A 20,642-nucleotide genomic window follows, 5' to 3' on the forward strand; every position below is an offset into this window, starting at 1 on the left:
TTCTCAGATCCTGGCAGTTTAACCCATATATGCCACAATCATTAGCAACTGCAGCAAAAAAAAACAAAAAACTATAAAAAGCAATCCAAAAGTCACATGCACCTCAAACTGATATCAATCAAAACTACAACTGTTCCCACAAAAAACAAAACTCTGTTGCTAAAATAATAAAAATGCTAAAAGTCTAGATGATTCAATCGTTTTTTTTAAAAACGTGTGTTTTTGTGCCAAAGTAGTACAAAATAAAAATAATCTATATAAACGTGGTATCGAAGTAATTGTGTTGATCCAGATAAGAAAGTTATCAGGTTATATTTACCAAATGGTGAATGCTGTAAAATAATACCCAAAAAAACAATGGAAACATTTCAGTTTTTTTTTCCATCTCCCTCCAAAATTTTTTTTTTTTGAGTTCTAGAACATGTTATATGAACCCCAGAGAGGTGGCATTAAAATATACAACTCGTCCCACCAAAAAACAAGCCCTCCTATGGCCACGTCAACAGGTTCTGGCTCTTGCAATGCGACTATGGAAATCCCTTGGCCCTTAATGCAAAAAATAGGCCGGTCACTAAGGGGTGAAGGAGTTTTCTAAATAGGCAAAGCTAAAATAATAAACTTCTTAAAGGAATTAGATTTTGACCAGAAGAAGAAACATTCTAATAGGCTTAACTCTGTTTTATCATAAATCTCAGTACTAGAGAACACACGTAAACGGACAAAAGCAGAACAAACACTCAATGACTTAAAGGAAAGGTTTCATCTATATTGTTTTGCTGATTAAAACCAGAAAGTGAAACCTTCTCCATTTTTCTAATTTCTGTTTTATTTTTTGATTATAGATTTTATTCTATTGTCTGTACACGACTAGTGTTGCTTGTCATGATCAGCTGGGGGATTCAATTTGGCTGATTTAGCAAAAGCAGATTGAGTCATCCCGATCAGATTTTTAGCAAAAGTTGGTGTATATTTGTGCGTTGAAAAACTCCATCTAGATGTTGCCTTTTGATAGATTTGAGATTAGAACTCTAGCAGGACTGCAGTGCTAACAACTTCGACACCACACCTGGAATTTTTGCTCCAGAGGAGAAGAACAGGAAGAATAAACACAAAGGGAACGTAAAAAATACTATCCAGATGTAGCGCTTGGACATACTTAAACCTAGAACTCAGGCACTGCAAGGCAGCAGTGCTAACAACTTTGCCACCATTCTTAGTCTTCTCTCTCTGGAGAAACTGACAGAGAAACACAAAGGGAACATGCAAAATCCATGAAGATGTTGTTCTTGAACAGACTTGAACCTAGGACCACAGCACTGCAAGGCAATAGAGCTAATCACTGAGCCATCAAGCTTGTACTTCCTTATTATTTTTCTTCCTTCTTCTCATTCTTCCTCCTCCTCCAGGGGAGAAGAGGAAGAAGAAAGTGAAGGAGATGGAGAATAGGGAAAAGAATAAGAAGAAGAGGAGAAGGAGGAGAAAGAGGAGGAGAAAGGGAAGAAGGCAATGAAGGAGAGTAAGGAGATCGTCTGTTTTTTTGGCTTCTCCTCTGAAGAAGAACCAGGAGGAGTAAGAAGCAAGAAGCTTGGTGGCCCCAAGGCTAGCACTGTTGTCTTGTAGTGCTAGGGTTCTAGGTTCACAGCTGATTATTGACAACATCTATACAGAGTTTGTAGGTTTTCTTTGTTTTTATTATTTCTGTTCTCCGTCTTCTCCTCTTCTGGAGAATGGGGAAGAAAGAAAAAATGTGGTGGCTTGTAGTGCTGAAGTTCTGGGTTCCAATCTGTCCAAGGGCAACATCTGGATAGGTTTTTATGTTCTCTTTGTGTTTATCCCTTCTGTTTCCCTCCTCTGGAGCAGAAAGGACAGGTGTGGTGGCTCGGCTGTTAGCACTGCTGGAGTTCTAGATTCAAGAGCAACATCTGGATGGAGTATTTCAAAGTCCATGCAGATGTTATCCTTGATGGAATTTGAATCTGTGCCCCAGCACTAAAAGACAACAGTGGTAACAACTCAGCTACATTCACAGAACTACACAAACATTGGTGAAGCCAATTTTTTTTACTCCAATTGATTTCAATTGGAGTTGAAATTGGGTGTACCGATTCACGATTATTTTTCAAAATCAGGTTGGAAACTCCCAATCCAAGTATTACAATAATAGATGAACTCTTTACATGACTGTGGCGGTGGCAGTGTCGCCCTTTTGTTCTAGTTAACATCATTTACAGATATGCTTTACATCAAAACTCATGAATCATGGGAACCCATTGACTTATTTAAGAGACTGTTCTATACATGTTTTGTGATTTGTACAGAGGTCATTGTGACTCATAAACTGGTAGATTTGGAAGGGACCTCCAGGGTCATCGGGTTCAACCCCCTGCTCAGTGCAGGATTCACTAAATCATCCCAGACTCTAAAACTATATTTAAAAAAAAACTCGGAATACCCCTTTAACATTGAGCATCCAGTAAAAGCAAGAAATAATATTGATGTCAAATACTTCCCAGAAGTCCTCCACGAATCATTTCATCAGTAATTATAAATTTATCCCAAAACTTCCTTGATCCAACCACACTCCCCATTGTTGATCCATCACTTCCCCTAGAAGCTCAAGTGCTTTTGATGAATCCTAAGGATGCTGGACTACCAGGAATTTCTCAATGAATATTGACTTTACAACTATTTATGATATATATATATATATGGACTCTAAAAGCAGTTTATTGTACTGTATAGTATATAGCAAAAGCTAAAATATATAATGGAGCCAAATTTGTCATTGACCAAGTTGAGATAAACACACGAGTCCTATAAGATACCATTGTAATATCACAACACATCATATCAACAGTGGGAAGAACTTATTTTGGAACTACTCCGCTGTACTACGGACTTTCTGGACTCTAAAGGGATTTTATTTTCTATAGTAAAACTTAAAATACATATTTGAAAACTACTGTAGCAGAGACCCAAACTTATCAGTGAACTTGAGATAAACTAGTAACTTTATTTGTAATCCTATCCACTACCGCTGTGATATCAAAGCCTATGATATAGAAAGTATATATATACTTCTTATTCTTATCATGTTCTTTAAACCAAACTTTCTACTACATCTACAGACTATAAATCTTCTTACCGTTCGATGGCTTAGGAAAAGCGCCAGTGTGGTAGCGAAGCAGACTAGACACAGTGCGCAGACAGTGCTGCTGATATAGCATAACCTCCTTTTGATGGTTTGTAGCTCACGACCAGCAACGTCTTGTGGTTCCATCGTTTTCTGCTTCTAAAGTTTTCTGTATGGCAGGAACTGTTTTGCAATACATAGAGCTAGTGTAGTCTCATCATATAGACTCCCACTCTGTGTGTTATCTACTTACATCAACTCTCAGGAAGAAATCAGAGCACCTTTTCCTTACTGGTTTTCTTCCCACTCATTCTCAAAAACTCAACATCTATAGCATGAAGGCACTCTTAGATCTCTAGAACAATCTTCTGTCAGGACTTATGAGTAAGCTTACCACAAAGGAAAAGGCGACTCATAATGACCAGAAAACAGTGTACTATATGTTACTTTCTTTAGTCAATGTTTTTTTTCCATGTTTGTTTGTGTTCTACTTTGTATCTATCCTTTGATGTGTTATTTTAGTACATTGGTGTACAGATTTCATAGTGATTCATCTCATGTACCATTTGATAGATGTGACGTTGCTATTGTATATTCGAATGAACTGATTATATTATATTTGATTCATTGTTTCACCCATTTCATTATTGTAGTTCTAATACATCTTATAGAGAGGGGACCCAAAAGAAATGGGAATCTTCTTCCGGTGGACGGGGCGTTACTAGTACAGGCTTCTGTTCCTAGGTGAATGCAGAACCCTTCTGCCAGCCGGCATTGTTAGGGAAGGTTACGTTTGGCTCAAGTGATTTTTTTGTTCAGCAAGTTGTTCAGTTTTTCGCCTTTTTGCCTCACATTAAGAGAGACCTCAAAGGAAACCTTTCTGCTGATGTTGAAGCAGCGAAACAAAAAATGACGCATGTACTAAAGTACATCAATAACTAGTTTTAAAAAATGCTTTCAGCAGTGGAAAAAATGTTTGGTCAAATATATTGCTTTAAATGGAGACGACTGTGAAGGAGATTGAATTTTCAAAATGTACAAAGAAGTAGATTATTTTTAATAAATAAATTCCTGTTTCTTTTGAGTACCCCCTAGTAAATAATAATAATCTTTGCTTATATAGCGCCAACATATTCCCCAGCTCTTACAAAAGAAGGGTAACAGAAACAAAACCACAGTTACATCTAGTAATCAATTGATGTAGACTGTAAGGGTGAGGGGCCTGCTTTAACGAGCTTACATACTACAAATAATGGGGTGATACAGAAGGTAAAAGGGCTGGAGTTGTGCAAGGTATGGCGAGGTGGAGAGTGTGGGATGCTATGCACATAGACAATGGTCAAGATGAGCCATATAGTGGCCGAACCAGTATGACTGCAGGGGGTGGTTGATTGTGGTTAGCAGTGATTGCAGTCAGTAGGACAGGGAGTATGTTATCAGGCTGACTAGAGAGGGGTTTGGTTTAGGAGATATGGTATGCCTCCCTGAAAAGGGTCCATTTTGGGAGCATGCCTTAAGGAATGCCCAGATAGTTTGAAGTAGTGTGTTCCAGAGGACTGGTGCTGCTCTGGAGAAGTCTTGGAGGCAGGAATGAGAAGTCTGAGTTAAAAGGGGTACTTAATCTGATTTCATTAGTGGAGAGGAGGGCTCAGGCTGGGTGGTGGATTGAGATGAGGGAAGCAATGTAGGGCAGCACGGTGCTTTGGAGAGCTTTGTGGATGAGGGTAGTGAGTTGGAATTGAATTCTGTATTTGACGGGCAGCCAGTGCATTGACTGGCACAGGGCTGTGGCATCCAAGTAGTGTCTGGGTAGAAGATCAGCCTGTCTGGAGCATTCAGGATGGATTGGAGAGGGGGAGTCTGGCGCAGGGGAGGCCGATCAGCAGCAAATTACAATAATCGAGCCGAGAGAGAATGTGGGCAACAGTGAGCATTTTTAGCATGTCCATGGTGAGAAAAGGGCGGATTCTTGCGATGTTCTTAAGATGCAGGTGATATGTTCGGGAAAGGGATTGCATGTGGGGAGAGATCAGAGTCAAAAATAACTCCAAGACAGCGCGTATGCTGTCTGGGAGTTATGGTAGTGTCACACTCTGAGATGGAGATGTCAGGATGAGGTTGGTTAGCAAATGGTGGAAACACAATTAGGTCAGTTTTTGAGAGGTTCAGTTTTAGGTAGAGAGAAGACATGGTGTTAGAGACAGTGGACAGACAGTTGGTGGCATTCTGAAGGAATGGCATTGTAATGTCATAGAAAAGGTGTATAACTGGGTGTCATCAGCACAGAGATGGTACTGAAAGCCAAATCTCCGAATGATTTGTCCAATAAGGGCTGTGTAGATAGAGAAGAGAAGGGGACCGAGGACCAAAACCTGAAGGACCCCAACAGTAAGGGGAAGAGAGGAGGTAGAGCCTGCAAATGATACACTGAATGAGCGATCAGATAGGTAGGAGGAGAACCAAGAAAGAGCAGTGTCCTTTAGGCTGATGGAGCGAAGCATATTGAGGAGGAGTTCGGGGTCAACAGTGTCAAACGCCATGGAGAGGTCAAGGATGATCAGTAGGAAGTAGTCACTACTCGAATTGGCTGTCAGGAGGTCGTTTAAAACTTTTGTAAGGAAGGTTTCTGTAGAGGGCAGAAGAGTTAGCTTATAAGGCGGGAGTATAGCAGGCGTTCTAATAGTTTGGAGATGAAAGGGAGATTTGAGATGGGTCAGTAGTTGGCAGCATTGGTTGAGTCAAGAGTCGGTTTCTTTAGCAGTGAGGATATGATAGCATTTTTGAATAAGGAAGGAAAAATGTTAGAGGTCAGAGAGTAGTTGATTATAGTGGTGAGGTGGGAGATGACAACTGGGGAGGAGAACCTGGAGAAGGTGTAAGGGAAGAGGGTCACTAGCGCAGGTGCTGGGGTGAGCAAAGGGATGCAACCTGGAGACTTCTTCCTTTGTTGTTGGCTTCAGTACAGAGAGGGAGCAGGAGTTAGATGCAGTACTGAAGAGACTAGGGTTGGGGCTAGTCTGGGATTGGGAGGCTATTTCTTGGTTTGTGTGGTCGATTTTCTTTTTGAAGTAAACAACCATCTCTTCAGCACTGAGATCCATCACCAGGGGCATCAATTTAGGGCTGAGAAGAGAGTGAAGAGTGTCAAAGAGCCATTTAGGTGAAGTAGACATGTTTAGTGTGTAGGAAGGCTAGGTTGTAGGTTCTGAGCATGGATAAGTGGAGAAGGTCTCAGGACTTTTCTGACTTTCTACGCAGCCATTCAGCACACCTAGAGCACCGTTGGATGAAGTGTATTTGAGATGTGAGCCAGGGTTGCCGTGGTCTGCATTGGATGGCGTGAGTCACAGGGGGTGCAGATTCATTTAGGGCATGTTTGAGAATGGTATTGTAATATGCGGCAGCCAGGTTGGAGCAAAAGAGGAGAGAGATAGGGGACAGAGGGGACTGTAAGGTCTCAGGAAAGTTTTGGGTGTGAATGGCCAGAAGGTTACTGTACGTACGGTAGGTAGGAGGGTCTGTGGAGATACTAGGGAGCTTAACAGAGAATGAGAGGAGATAATGTCTGAGAGTGGGAGAGGGGAATTAGTGAAGTGAGAAGCAGAGCAGAGATGAAGGAAAATCAGATCAAGAGTGTTGCCATCTCTGTGAGTGGGAGAGGCTGTGAGTTGTAAGAGACCAAGGGAGGAGGTAATTGATAGAAGCTGAGAGGCAGATAGAGAGATGAGGTCATTGAAGGAGATGTTAACCCCTTCCCTCCCCATGACGTAAGGGTACGTCATGGGAGCGGGGTACTTCCCGCAAAATGACGTACCCTTACGTCATAGGGATAGCGCGAGATCATAGCTGATCTTGCACTATCCCGCAACGGGAGCCGGCTGTCACTAGTAACCGGCCTCCCGCTGCGACAGCGGGGGGCATTGGAGATGCGCCCACCCGCCGTTAACCCTTTCCCTGCTGCGATCTACTTAGGTAGGGAGGGAAAGGGTTCACAGAGGGAGCGCTCTCCCTTCGTGGCTTCAGCCAGCTCTCACGATAACATTGCGAGAGCCTGGCTGGCTGTTATGGCTACAGGAAGCCAGATACCGGCGTCCTGTATTGCCATTGCCTAAGATCGCTATAGTAAGCGATAAAGCATGGCAGGAGAGAAGTCCTGCCATGCCTTATTGAAGTGATCATTAGTGCTGCACTGTAAGTCCCTCAAAGGGACACAGATGGTGTAAAAATAAGAGCAAAATAAAGTACGAAAAATAAAAATGTAAAAAAAAAAGTTAAAAAACCCTTTTTTTATGCTTTTTCTCATATTAGCATAAAACATTTTTTTAAAAATCCTATATATTTGGTATCAACACGTTCATAACAACGCGTACAATAAACTGATCATGCTTTTTATACTGCACAGAAAAAAGCGTTACAAATAACGCTAGAAAACTGAGACAAATTTTTAGCATTTTGCCTCCCAAAAAACGCAATAAAAGTGATAAAAAAAAATATGTACCCCAAAATGGTACCAATACAAACTACAGCTCATCTCGCAAAAAATGAACCCTCACAGGGCTCCATCTATGGAAAAATAAAAAAGTTATAGGACTTTGAATGCGGTGAGTTTAGAAAAAAATTATAATTTCCAATAAAAAAATTTTTATTGTGAAAAAGTGGAAAAACCTAAAAAAAAATAAGACTTTTGGTTTCGTTGCAATCGTACCGTCCCACAGAAAAAAATGTAATGTGTAATTTATGCTACATAATTAACGCTTTAAAAAAAATCTATGGCAGAATTGATGCGTTTTTTCTCCCTACGATCATAAAAAAAATAATAAAAGTTTTACAATATAGTCTATATACCCAAAAATTGTACCAAAAATGGCTACAGTTTGCCACGCAAAAAACAAGCCCTTATACGGCCGCGTAGACGGAAAAATAAAAAAGTTATGGCTGTTGAAAAATGGAGATGAAAAAATACCAAAAATCGTTTAGTCCTCAATGCCAAAATAGGCCGTGTCCTTAAGGGGTTAAAGTCACCTAAGATGAGGCTTGGGATTTCGCAGGATAGGAAGTGGGGGAGCCAGGTGGCAAAGTGATCCAGAAACAGGTGAGGGCGACCTGGGGAGTGGTAGATAACGGCTACTTGTATGGACAGCAGACGGAAAAGTCATAGGGTATGTGCCTCGAATGATGGAAATGTGACCTGAAAGATGCATTGCGGAGAGAGAGGAGCACCTACTTCTCCACCTCGCCTGTTTTCCAGTCTTGTGGTATGCAGCTGTAAGACTTAAATCGTGGACCTGTTAGCTTTCATGACAGGTCTATTTTAGTAAATACTTTTAGCCCCCATAAAATAATAGTTCCAGAGCTTTCTCTTAAAATTCTGGGTTGTATTATTCCTTTGTTATTCCTCTGGTAAAGGTACAACTCAAACTGACAAAAGGGCTTTACTTTGCCCCTTGGTAATAGAGTGCTTCCCTATACATTCTATCCGTCAGAAGTCATTGGATAGTGTCAAAGGATGTAGGCAAATGGCCCATTGACAAGGGAAGAGTAACAACCAATTGCTTTCAGAGAACTTGGTCTGCCCAACCAGCAATGTGGCACTGGTGCAAAGAACTAGTGAAATATAGAATGTATTCACATAGGGTACATTCACACTTAGCAGAATTGGTGTGGATTTTCTGCTGTGAAAAACCTGCACCAATTCTGTATCAATTTCTGTGGCAAAAGCTGTATTAGAAACCACACGTGAGTGCAGATTTTGCAGTGGATTCACAGCAGACTTCATACCTACTGCCCTCATGTCCTTCTTTTTCCCAGTCACGAACCTTGCCTACACGTATGGCAGAGCCTTGGTGCCCAAGTACAGACTGACCTATTGTATTGACACTGCATAAACAGACATGGCACTGCTGCAGCCAATATAAACACAGAGTGGCTGGGATGACAGAAGTGGTGGCATTGGAGTAGGAGGCAATAGATGAGTTGAGTAGTCTGTTACTTTTTACATTATTTCAATTTTAATCTATCGGACAAACCCTTTTAAATGAGATATTAATGTCTTCATGCTATTTCTGTAAAAGATTGTGGTGGCACAGAGGAGTACAAATGGGTGGTCTGATTGTCAGGCTACTAAACCTCAGGGATCTCGAGCTGTAAGACAATTAACTAATAATCATGAATATTCCCATTATTAGCTCATCATCCACTCACAAACACCTAATACACCTCATGATCTGGTGGTCAGCTTTAGAGACTGAGCCAAGGATTAAAGGGGTTGTGTAGGACTTTGAGCATTTTATTCTATTGATGGCCTATCCTCTGGATGATTCAGCAATAGATGGTCAGCTGGGGCCTGCCACACAGGATCCCCATTGATCAGTTAATTCCCAGCAGCACTGTCAATGTGGTCAGCACTGGAAGCAGATAGCACTGTACACATTGCAGCGGTCCGGTTTCATACTACAGACACAGCTCCCACTGAATTTAATGAGAGTAGTTCCTGCAATACCAACTTTAGCTGCTTCACTACTGATCTGCTTCCTGTGTTGTCTGTAGTTGCAGAAATCAGCTCATTGGCGGGGATCCTGAACTGCGGACCCCAGATGATTATCTATTGATGACCTATCCTGACTTATCCACAGTGATAAACTCCAATAAAACTACTTCTCATTGTAGGGGTGCAGTGAGTAGAAGAAGGGGCAATGGACCCCTGTTCTTGGGAATATTGGGGGTCTTAGTGGTGACCCCCCCCCCCCCCCCGACTGATCAGACATTATCTTGGGATAACACTTTTAAAACTATAAGTGCTTCACATCATAGTGGTAGATCCAAGTCTGTTGGCTTTCTCAAAGGGGAAAAGTGCTCGTTAATGAGTATTTGGCTCTTCAAGGGCATGATAGGTTTCTGTTTGTGATCTAGGAAGCAAAAATTCCTCTTTCTGAATAGAGAACTTTTTTTTACCAACTTAGTGTTAACAATGTAGCATTTAACATTGATAGATCTTGACTTACTAGCGGCAGAGTTATGAAAGTGGATTATTACTTATCGAAACTGAAATCCAGTAAGTTCACCTATTTAAAGCATTACATATCTAGACCACATAGTCACAGGCATAGGTTAATTCCCCAAAAGAAAGTAAAAGCTATTCAACAGTGGAAGGCCCCAAAACACTAATGAAACGTCTGCTGCCTCAACACTCTGTGCCACACAAGGCTCTACACAAAAGCTTGTCATTCTGACCTCAAAAGGGTACTCTTAGCTCAGACTTGTATGTCACATCTGCAGGATATACTATGAGAGTCTCAAAGCTGTGAGTTCCACGTCTGGGACCTGCACCTATCTAGAGTTATGGCTCCCATTGCCCCAGTCACACTGAATGTGTTGCCTGGGCGGTTTGGGAGGACAGAAATAGCCAATCATCGTGTGCTGTGCTATTTCTGTAACTTCCATGGGAGTCAATGGGAGTTGTGCAAAGAGTGTAGCACAGTGTGAGCTACCCTGCCTCTGTAACTTGCGGGCTGTGGAAACAGTGTAACTCATGGTGCTATCTCCAATTGACTTCTATGTGAGTTATGGAAACAATGTAGCTCAGCTGATCTCGGTTGTTTCCATCTCTGCCACATCATAAAGAGTGATGTTCCCATCTCAGCCTTGTTTGGCCAAATTGGACATATCCCTTTAACAGAGATTTTACTCCAAACAGCACTCCAGCTGAATGGACTGCTTTTAGACAAAGTGTGAGCTTAGGAAAAACTAAAAGTGGGGGCCTAAATTCCTAATTTATCCCATTCATTTGAATAGGAATCCATGCGTGCAGATTTTAAATTAGCTTTGCAGAAAAAAGAGAACAGGTCACGTGTAGCATCAATTTACTGCATGCGGATTAGCCTCATTGTACGAGGCTAAAATCCGCATGCTAATTCTCGGCCAAAATGCACGCTGAAAACACGCAGATTTCTGCCGCAACTGATTTCCAACTGAAATGAGATCTTTCTGATGCAGAGGCTTGTCTGAATATACTTTGTGTATGTTCACACGTAGCGGAACTGGTGTGGATTTGCCACCGTGGAACATCTACACCAAATCCACATCCACATTATACCATTGGTACGACTTTTGAAGTGGATTTTAATGCAAATCCACAGCAAACTTCAATCCTTCAACTGAAGGGGTGAAATGTGCTGTGGATCCCCATCAAAGTCTGCATCAAAATACACTACATGTGAAGACATTCAAAGGCCAGTGACACACTGGTGTATTACGGCTACATTTATGCGCCTGTAATACGGACAGGTGTCCCCGCTTGATTTTGGGTATTCTGATGGGGACTCCAAGCATCATAGGAATCTATGATACCTGGAGTTCAGGTCGGCCCTAATATGCTCATGTCTCACCGGCGTTAGGGGCCTAATGGTGTCTGGGCTGTGGGAATTCCACTATAGTGTCAGTTTCATCGGTTCCTTTAGGAGGTTTAGAAAACTTACCCTTCAAAGTTTGCAGGGAGTCACAGTGATGAGTCAGGTGCAGGTTATTAGGATTCACTACTATTAGTTATTAGGATACTCCCTACTAAAGCTGCCTTGCCTGCTCTCTGCCACTGATTGACAGGCTTTTCCATATACAAGGTTATGAAGAGAGACCTGTCAATTAGTGGCAAGAGGTGGGGGAGGCGGGATGAGCAGTGAATATATTAATACTAATGAGCTGCAGCACCTCAATGCAAACTTTGAAATGTAATTTTCCTAAAACCTCTGAAACATCAACATAAGTGACAGACCACCGAAACCAGCGCGTCTGTCACCACACTGTGCTCACAGCCTAGTAATAACACAGATCTGCGACTTAAAAGCTGTTTGATTATTTTCAACTAATTTCCATGTATTTTGGTGTGCTGAAAACGAAAAAAAAAATCGAAAAAAAATCCTAGGCGTCAGGATTTACAGCAAAAGGCAAAATTCTCTTCAAATTTAGCAATTTTTTCTCAATTTTTGGTATTTTTTTTATCTTAGTGTTTTAAACTAAATTTTTAAGTCAAAATTGCTATTAATTAATTCACATCAGTGAATTTAAGACCTACAATGCCAAAAAAACATAACTTTCAAAGAAAAGAACTTCCAGAGTGAGCTAATGGAAACCAGCATCAACATGTTGCAAGCTGACCGCGCAGGCTCTGACATGCACCGGCTTGATTCAATTTTTTCTTGGTTCTCGCCTGTGGTACTATTGTGTCTTGACACCATGAAAGTATGGGTGGAGACAAGATACTAGGTGCTTGACAGGGCGGTGACGCCCCCAGGAGCTTATTGGCTGCCATGAGCAAGGTCCTAGCACTCCTCAGCAATCACTCTCCCCAGAGCAACCATCCCCCTTCCTTTTCTCCGTGGCGAACCGCTAGGCGGCACCTGTGCTGACAGTGTAAAACTGTAGCTGCTTTAGGAATCCCCCTCCTGTGAAGCTGTGCCTTCCCATCTCCCCTGGCGAAGCCCTTGCGTTGTGACTTATGAAGCTGCAGAGCATCTCCCCTGGCCATCTGCTCCCCCACAGCTCCCTCTGCAGACATGTCTGTGCCGCCTCTCAGCTCTGTCCCAGACACCGGCTCTCTGCTGCTGTGGCCGCTGATAGCTCGCTTCCCCACTCAGTGTCTGCCGCCGCTTCCAGTGACGCTGGCTCTCTGCTGCTGTGGCCACTAACAGATAGAAAGAGAGGGAAGAACTCCAACAATCTCTTTGTGTTAGCTCGTCATTCTTAAATCGTGTTTCCCAGAGTTAGAGTTATGGCTCCACAGAAGTGTATTAATTCTCCTGACAGTTTCTGTTTCATTTGTGGTGAATATACAGTAACAGCAACAACTGAATATTACAGACTTTGTGAAAAAATATACTTCGCATACTTCAGACTAAAACTTGGAGATCAGGATAAATTTTGGGCGTCTCATAAAGTGTGCAGACGGTGTGTTGAGGACCTCCGAAATTGATTCAAGAGTAAGAAAAAAGCTTTCCGTTATGGGATTCCAATGGTATGGCGAGAGCAAAAGAACCATAGTGACGACTGTTACTTTAGTTCATGCAATGTGAAAGGGTATAATTCCAAATGGTAGCATTCCATTTCATACCCCAATCTTCACTCAGCAATTCGTCCCATCCCCCATGGCACAGATTTACCAGTACCCAAGCCCCCTGCTATCTTGGAAGAGATACCTAGCTCCGATGAAGGTGGAGTCATACCTGAACCAGATGACAAATCAAGTTCGGACTTTGAAGATGATACAAAACCAAAATTTTTTTCCCAGGAGGAGATAAATGATTTGGTAAGAAACTTGAATCTTCCCTAAGATGCCGCTGAGTTACTCAGTTCAAGGCTCAAAATCAGGAATTTATTATTGCCAGGAGTGTCTTTTTCATGGTTCAGACATCGTGAAAAGGAGTTTGTTCCTTACTTTGCCCAGGAAGACAAGTTGGTTCATTACATCGATGTCAAAGGTTTGATGGGTCAATTCAAAATCCAATATGATTCAATGCAATGGCGTCTTTTCATAGATTCTTCAAAAAGAAGTCTCAAAGCAGTTTTGCTCCACAACGGCGGTTTTTATGCTTCCATCCCTGTAGGTCAGCCGTACACTTGAAGAAAAAGTAAGAGAACTTGGAATTGGTTCTTCGTAAACTTAAATATGAAGACCACGGTTGGCAAGTGTATGGGGATTTAAAGGTCTTGTGCATGCTGCTCGGGCAACAAGCTGGATATACCAAATACCCTTGTTTTCTCTGTCTATGGGACATTCGAGACTGACAAAATCACTGGACTAAGAAGAGTTGGCAGCCGAGGGTTCTGACAGTCGGTCAAAAAAATGACCTCCGAGAAACTTTGGTACCTCCACATAAAGTTCTTCTACCACCTCTCCATATAAAATTGGGATTGATGAAGCAATTTGTGAAATCACTTCCAAGAGATGGAGAATGCTTCAAATATTTGGTCACCAAGTTTCTAGGCCTCTCGGAGGCAAAATTGAAGGAAGTTGTGTTCATTGGACCAGACATTAGAAGACTTATAGCTGATCAAGAGTTTGTCAATACCATGACGGATCCTCAAAAAGAAGGGTGGATTGCATTTAAAGAGGTTGTAGAGAAATTTTTAGGCAATAAGAAAGCTCTTGACTACAAATAAATCGTCAGAGGAATGCTGAAAGCATCTCAAGCTTTAGGTTGCCTGATGAGTTTGAAAGGGCATTTCCTCCAATCCCACCTTGACTACTTTTCTGAAAATTTGGGAGCTGTGAGTGAAGAACAAGGTGGACGATTCAACCAGGACATTAAAGAGATGGAAAGAAAATACCAGGGAAAATGGAGCGTTACAATGATGGCAGACTACTGTTGGATGCTTAAGAGAGACATTCCAGATGCTACTCACAAGCGTAAATGTACCAAGAGGAGCCTCACAGGAAAGAAGAAAGGATTTTAGTGTGTTTTAGTGAGCTCAGTTCAAAAAGGATTTTCATGTAAAATTTGTAATTAAAAATTAATTTTATAAGTCTACTTTCGTCTTATTGCCTTATTTAACATAGATAACTGAATTGTCAGGAAACGTGATGTCCTATGACAAAATGGAGGTCATTTTTGGATTCAGCGTACTGAAAAATATAAAGATTATGTAGAATAACCAAAACAGCTCTTAACATTTTTTTTGCAGACCAGTGTAATTAGGGATCTGACAGGTGCCCTTTAAATATGTAGGCTGCGCTATTAGGAAACTAAAAACTAGAATATCAGAAGGTATTGCATATTGCACCAACATTGCTTGAACTAAATCATCGGGTTCTTTATGAAATTGACCTCTAATCAGCGGGGATTGGCATAGAAGCTTATTACGTAGAAGAGCATTCTAGATCTTTTAACCTAGTACTACGTATCCACTGCCAATGAATTACAGAAGTGATTTAATGTATCATTATTGACAATTATTACTCATTGTGCACATATATTGTACTCATATGTTATACATTATGGTTGTTTATTACTGTACTGTATATATATATATATTAGTTCATATACATCATTTACAATCATGCTCTTCTCAGATGGACCTACCTATCATAATTAACACCACGGAACTACAGGAAAAAGATTAAAACCGCTCCATACACGTATTCAGTAATTATTTTGAGACCAAGTCCTTTGGCCTTTTTTTCTTTCTCCTTTATTAATTATGTATATAGGTGAAACACATCTACAATGAGGCCAGTCTGTCAATTAGCAAAAAGCAGAAATTAACATTCAATACTGAGAAAGTCTGCTAGATCCTCTCTGCAAATCTTGGAGATAAAAATATTAAATGATGCATAATTAGGAGTGTTGCTATAGTTTTCTAAAGGTTAATATATGTAAAAGATCAGGGATATGAACCCCAAGGTATATATCATCCATCCTGCTCCCCCCCCCCCCACACACACACACACAAAAAATAAATCAATAATTGAGATATATAAATATACTATAACATTGTTGCCATTATGCCTGGTCCATATATTATCTACATACAGTAATTAAATATTACCTTTATACTGTTACTTAACTAAATGCATTATACAAAGGACAATAGATCCAATTATATCACTATACAAGGTCAGAATAATACCATGATGACACCATGATCACTAACATTACCCGTAAATACTGCCCAAAAATATTATCAAAACAGTTGTTGAATAAAATCCACAGTACAAAGACCAATATTACCAGTAATACCATTATACAAGGCCAAAATAATACCATCACAACATGACCTCATATTACCACCACATAATGACTCGATAATACTATTACTGGACAAAAAACACTATACAAAAGACCAATATTTCCCCAGACAGTGGCCATTACATGGTAGATACCAGCTCAACACAGGCGCTCTGCAGCCCATATAAGTGACTACAGTAGCATTATATCCAGTGATTGCAAGCAATGCCCTCTCCTACTGGAGTTGTTTGCTTTTTCTCATCTTTTCATATTTTCCATCTGGACCAAACCACCATGACAACTTCTCCCAGCCACGACTTGTCACCAAAAGGTTTGTAACACAGACATCTTTGGTTCGGCACTACCTTTTCCTACACAAATTCCCAAACCTTCTGCTAACCCGATCTACATATGTAACCAGACGGATAACTGTAAAAACGACTACTACATTGGAAAACAAGTTACACAGACACTATAACCGACTGCAAATACACATTTCAGATATATTTAACCCTCAAACATTCATTGGCTTCTAGAGAGATACGCTGATTAGTATGCTAGCAGAACCTGATTGACAGATGAGAAAAGCAATAAAACTTGGCTGAGGATTAAATGGACACACACCGGGGAATAATATACAGAACACAAACATTTCCTAACGCTACTGCAAGGATCAAAGTGACGATGCCTGACACAAAGGTGCATTACAAATGAGTTGTCTCTCTGTAACCGCTCTCCACTCTTTCCAAGAGATGAGTCTCCCTCAGTTAAGGTTCAATTCAGATCAGTTTTAGAGGCTCCCTTCAGATCTTCCGGCACAGATGCGGAATGAAATGCCGGACGGAAAAGTTGTGCATGCAGAATTTTTTTGTCTAGTAAAAATGCTGACAGGTGTAGGAACCGAATGGACCCCATTATAGTCAATGGGGTCCGTTCGGCTCAGTTTGGTTCCGTTATGAGACAAATCCATTCATCCAGGGGATTCCGTTTTCTGTATGATAATGGATTTTCTAAACTAGGCAACCTCTTTAATTTTTCCAAATTAAGATGTTTTTCAGTGTGAAGACAACAGAGCTGTTAGAGAAGCTTTGACTTAGCAGCACATATCATGCAATTCTAATAGGTCTGTCTCTCTATTATTATCCACTTTCTATTTAGAGATATGTAAATTCAAGCTAACATTTACAGTGAAGATGTAGTCAGCAGGAGGAAAGAGTTTCACAAAAACAGTTTTTAAGATTTTGCATATGTTTTCTTTCAGTTTGTTAAATATGAAAATACATAAATTTACAATTAACTATGAAAATGCATACAGGATATTATCACTCAAAATAATCAACTGTGTTAGTTGTATTTGCTGTGGCTCTATATCCATTTATGAACAAGTTGTGTCTAAGAAGGAAATAAGAGAGAACATTTACAAATGCCCTTATGGCAGAAATCTGGAGTAGAAAAGTTGCCAAGATTGGCACAAGTCCCACTTGTACAAAAATGTTGTGACCTTTCAGTTCTCTGCACCACCCTTCCCATTTTTGTAAAATGTGGGTGAGGCTTTAGCAGGAGGTATTTATGTATAATTTTGTAATAACCAAATCTGTCCAACTAGACACAGCATATGATATATTAGCTATTATATACCACGATCCTCCCTAGCAAATAAGGATCATGTAAATATTAATATGCTGGACTAAATATTGTGATTATTATGTTGCTGATATGTCTCTGTAAGGCTGGGTTTACATGGGAAAGAACTGCCACAGAATTTCCATGTGGACTTTCCTCAGGCATTTTTAAACCTGAGGCAAAGCAGCAAATCAGACAAGCTGCCTGAATAATTGACATGCAGTGTGGAATTCAAATGTGTTAAAAAGGGACCATGTTAGCCAGTAGAGCAAAGTGTTATTGTTCTCAGTAAGAGAAACCAACTAATCTTGTAGATATAATACCTTTTAATGGCTAACAAAACTATATGATGTTACAGCAAGCTTTCAGGTCTTCTATCAATCCTTCATTGGGCTAGAATGGAACTGGTTTGGATGTAGCACATATATAATATACAAATGCAGAGAGGACACCCCTCTTGATTGAAATACAAATGTTCACACACAGAAATTTGAGACTGTTTTGCACTCAAAACTTAACTCAGACAAACTGAGCTGAGAAATAAATAATCAGTCCACTGAGCTCAGGAATGTGACAGGTTTATCATGTGTCTTATCTCTCCTTCAACCTACACATGGAAGAAGATGCAACATCACCTATTGGATGGCAACATTATTACAAGTCAAGTTCTGAATTTTAATGAAATTTAAAAAAATGGATTCGGGAAGAGGGCATCCTTCTTGACCTCCTTCAGACCTTTCATATTCTCCACTTATGCAAGAATCCCAGGCTGAGGTTCATTCCATTCTTGAGGGTATCAAACATGGCCATACATTTGTACCCTCAAATTCTTCTCTGATGCTGCAACTTGAAATTGCCTTTCAGTATGATAACTAATCTGCTCTATGTTGTGTCCTTGACCACAAAAATGTTTTGCCACAGGTAAAGAGCGATGAGACACATCATAAACCTGTCACACTCCTGAGCTCAGTGGACTGATTCAGTATTTATGTCTCAGCTCAGTTTGTCTGTGTGAAAACATTTGTATTTCAATCAAGAGGGGTGTCCTTTCTGCATTTGTATATTATATATGTGCCCCATCCAAACCAGTTCCATTCTAGCCTGAGAAAGGATCAATTGAAGACTCAAAAGCTTACTGTACCATCATGTATTTTTGTTAGCCATTAAAAGGTATCATATCTACAAGATTACTGGGAACCCAACCTCAACAGAGCTTATTGCCCCACCAAACAAACTGTCTGCTATACATCTTAGCAGTCTGGTGTTTTCTATATGTAACACCAGTATATTATTATCTTTATATTGGCCTTGACGAAAAGCCCTGATATAGGGACTTTTTACATGTGTTAAGCCTTATATACTGAGCCCTAAAGACCGCTATGGTCATATGAATTTCAGATACTATGCCAAGCCAGTTTGGGTCTGGCTGGTGGGGCAATTGGCTCTGTTTAAAGATACATATCAGTAACGTAATAGTCATCACTGTTCACAATATTCAGTCCAGCATATTATTATTTACTAGATCCTTATTTGCTGGGGAGGATCATGGTATATAACAGGTAATATTACAACATTATAGGCTGTGTGTCTTCTAGTTAAATTTTTGTCTAGTGGGACAGATTTTGTTTACTGTTGTATTATAAGAAGTTTTTTTATCGCTCCTCTTTTTATTTATCTATTTCCACAGTTACAATTGCTGATCTGCTAGTCAATACACCTGTGGACTTTACAGCGAGATTTGGGCTCCTGATGTTCACAGATATTTGTTTCTAGCCACCTGCTCTGTTTTTAATTTGATCATTAATAAAGATAATTTTTTTTTAGGATTTTGCTCTGTGACTGCGACACTTTCTCTGTGTGATTGTAACGTTGATATAAGCAAGTAATTACAATATCAGAGCCAAAGAATAATTTATTGCGGAAAACTGAACACTTAAGGGGAAGCTCTAGTACCCTGTTGCGCCGACTCTAGTTTGGATGGAAGATGTGATACGGGTGGGCTCGGATGCATACAGGTTCCAATTGGTATACTGTGACATATCTCTCCACATTAGTTGTAACTAAGCCTCTGGATCATGAAAACTTTTAGGCTGTAGAAGTTGGCATCCTAGATGGTTCCATACATGTTCAATTGGCAGTAAATCTGGTGACCGGGTGGCCACGGAAGTGTGACAATGTTGTGGAGACATTCCTGTAATCCCCTTGCTGTGTGCGGCCGAGCATTATCCTGCTGGAAGATGCCTCTTGGAAGCCCTGCAATGAGAGGAACACATGTGGCTGCAGGATGTCTTGAATGTATTGCTGAGCTCTCAATGTCCCTCGTGCCACTACTGGCAGTGACTGAGTGTCACATATAATGGCCCCCTAGACCATCACACCAGCAGGGTGGGTGGTGTGCCACTCCATAGCAAAGGTAGGATTGAGGCGCTTGCGCGTAGGTCTTCAGACACGAACATGGTTCACATCAGTGCTCAAACTAAACCTAGATTCTTCACTGAAGATAACCCAGTTCAACTCAGTAGCATTCTAGTTTTGTTGTTCATGATACTACTGCAAATAGAGGCTACAGTGGTTGTCAAAGGCCGTACATGTAATGAACACCGTGAGACCAAATGTCCTTCAGCCAAGCTCCTGAAAATGGTTTGGAATAGACACAGGGGACTGTAACAATGGAGCCACCTGTCTCTGGATTGCGGACAACAAAACAGTTGGAGCTGCTCATGCTTGTTGGATAATCTATTGATCCTCTCTACTGGTGGTCTATAGAAGGTGTCCTAAGACTGATTACCTTGTGTGCATGCCCTTACACACCTAATAGTCCCAACACCTCCTAATTGTCTTGTCAGAATGGCCCAGATGGTGGGCAATTTGTCGATACGACCATCCAGCTTCTCACATTCAAATAATGTGCCCCCTCTCAAACTCTGTTAATTGGCCTATTAGGACCAAGGATCAGCAATATGTTTTGGAATCATGTTTTTTAAAGTTGCTTATACAGGGTGGGCCATAGAAACGTAGCCTGCCTCCGATCTCACCACTGGATTTGCACTGACAAACTACACCTCTCCAGGCAATGATGAAAGGACCCCTGTCCCTTACTAATCAGGGAAAGTTGTGAACCCCTGCCTAAAAGCGGGGTGCTCATCCCGATAAGGTCGGTCCCACTGTCT

The sequence above is a fragment of the Eleutherodactylus coqui genome, chromosome 10, assembly GCF_035609145.1.
Source record: "Eleutherodactylus coqui strain aEleCoq1 chromosome 10, aEleCoq1.hap1, whole genome shotgun sequence".
Taxonomy (NCBI): domain Eukaryota; kingdom Metazoa; phylum Chordata; class Amphibia; order Anura; family Eleutherodactylidae; genus Eleutherodactylus; species Eleutherodactylus coqui.